Raw genomic sequence first — 2,430 nt, forward strand, 5'->3', positions numbered from 1 at the left:
TTAATAAAAAAAAAATATTATAAAAAAAAATACTAGGTAACTTGAATAGCCCACTCTTCTCTAGATATATTATCCAAGCTAAAAATAAACAAAGAATACAGAAAAAAAAAAAAGACAAGCTAATGTTCGAAACTGAGCTATCCTGGGGTCCTAAGAACAGGGCATGGGCACAAGACTGGAAGCCTGAATTTAATCTTCCGCGGCTCCAGGCTGCAAGAGGCAGTCCTGGGAAACAGCTGTGAAGAGCGGACCCGCAGCTGCTGGCGAGCCAAAAAGGCGTCTGTGGCTGGTGGTTTGTCCCAGCCATTAAAGCATGCTGTTAAGAGTTACCCCATTGGTGCGCGCCTGGGACAGGTATCAAATACTGAGATAAACCTAGTTTGGTGGTCCTAGCCCCATGTGAGGGAACAGATCAACTTCTGAATATATGCCCACAGAAAAGGGTTGTAAAGCCTGAAACAAGGAGCAGCAGTCACATGACATTCTGGGCTGAGTCCCTCTAGCAGGCTGACTAAGGATGTGGATCAGCCTTCTGCCTGTGCAGTCACAACACAATTGGGAGGATGAATAGCTACGACCTGGACAGTCCGGAGGACACATCTGGGGAGCACGCGAGGGTAAGGAAAATTGCCAAGCCCACGGGCTGCAAGGCTAAGCGTGGCCAGAAGGCTCAGGCATTCAGAGAGGAGAAATATGAAGTACAGACAGCTCTGGTGGACACTGAACCCTTGGCAGGCTCAACAGCAGCAGAACCGTGGGAGGTACAAGAGCCTACAAGCTTCTCCAGCATGCCTTTGCCATATGCATAGAGGAGACAGCCTCCAAGTTTCAAGGGTTCTAAAAGAAATAATGGCCACAAAACAACATAAAATTGGCCTTATAATGGACAAAACCAAGCAGTGACAAATATCTGGAAAAATACATTAAAATGCAATCAGAAAAAAATAATGCCTAACTCCAATAAACTATAAACAAAACTATAAACAAAATAGCTAAAATGGAAGCATTTAAATAGAATTATCTTGGACATAAATACTGTTGAAGGTAAATGCAGATATTTATTAGTTCATGAAGGATTGATGTGGAAGTTTCAAATCATCTTCCCGGAGATTAAAAAGCATAAAAGCAGCATTAGAGTTTCTGTTCTGTTTCCCCCAAGGACCGAAAGAGATCCTTGATTCTACAGAGGCCTGCGGCGTGTGGAGACTCCGTCCTCCTGTGTGAAGTTCAAAGCGGACTAGTCACTCAGCAGCTACTGTCTTAGTTCTGTGAATGGCTCCCTGGGGGCCTCGGCAGTGTTTGGCAGTCATCCAATCAGGGTTCATCCTGAGATGCATCCACAGCCTTGCAGTCAGCTTCCACACAAACACACCAGATGTCAGAAACAGCAGAATTGTACGTCCTTCTCTCCCGGTTGATCAAATGTTATTATTTCTGGGCTTTGACTGAGGTCTTTTCAAATGTCTCTTTCTTAAATTTTCTTCCATCACCTATTTGGGAAAATGCTTCCAGTTTTTTCTCAAATTTTCTTTAATTTTTCTTTATTTTCATTGGTTTTCTACTTTGCCTGAGAGTCAAAGAGACAATGGAGCTTGGAGACTGACATAAACCCCTAGGAAATATCAAGCCTGTGAGGGAGAACTATACAAATACATGCCAAATAGAAGCCGTATCACTGAACAAGTGAAAAAGAATACGCATTAGCCTAGGGAAAAAAAAAACATCCTCACATGTATGCTCAAATGATTTTTGACAAGGGAGCTAAGATGAATCAACAGGATAAGGACGACATTCTCCACAAACAATTCTGGAAGAACTGGGCAGTCACCTGTAAAACAATGAGTGCACTCTCATCTTACTGCATATAAAAAAACCAACCCTAAATGGACTAAGATCTAAACATGCTTAAACGATAAAATCCTTAGGAAAAACAAATAGGGAGACATCATTGAGACACTGAATTTGGTAATGACTTCTTATGAAAACACAGGCGATGAAAGAAGAAGGAAAGAAGGAGAGAGGGAGGGCAGGGGGGTAGGAGGGTAGGAGGGAGGGAGGGAGAAAAAGTGAAACAAACTTGAACATCATCAAAAAGTTGTCATATACACCCCCAAGATAATGCCAAAGGGTAAAAATCTAAGACTCAAAGAACCGGAGAAAATATTTGTAGACCCTTTATCTGATCAAGGATTCATGTCCAGAAAATGGAAACATCTCCTACTACCTGAGGACAATAATGACAAACAAATGATCTAATTTTTAAATGTGTAAATGACTTGAATATATGTTTCTTCAATGAAGATTTACAAATGGACAAGAAGTACAAATGGACAAGAAAGGGCATCTAGGTTGTTTCCAGGTTCTGGCTATTACAAATAATACTGCTATGAACATAGTTGAACAAATGCTCTTGTCATATGATGGGGCATC

The sequence above is a fragment of the Microtus ochrogaster genome, chromosome 4, assembly GCF_000317375.1.
Source record: "Microtus ochrogaster isolate Prairie Vole_2 chromosome 4, MicOch1.0, whole genome shotgun sequence".
NCBI classification, from domain to species: domain Eukaryota; kingdom Metazoa; phylum Chordata; class Mammalia; order Rodentia; family Cricetidae; genus Microtus; species Microtus ochrogaster.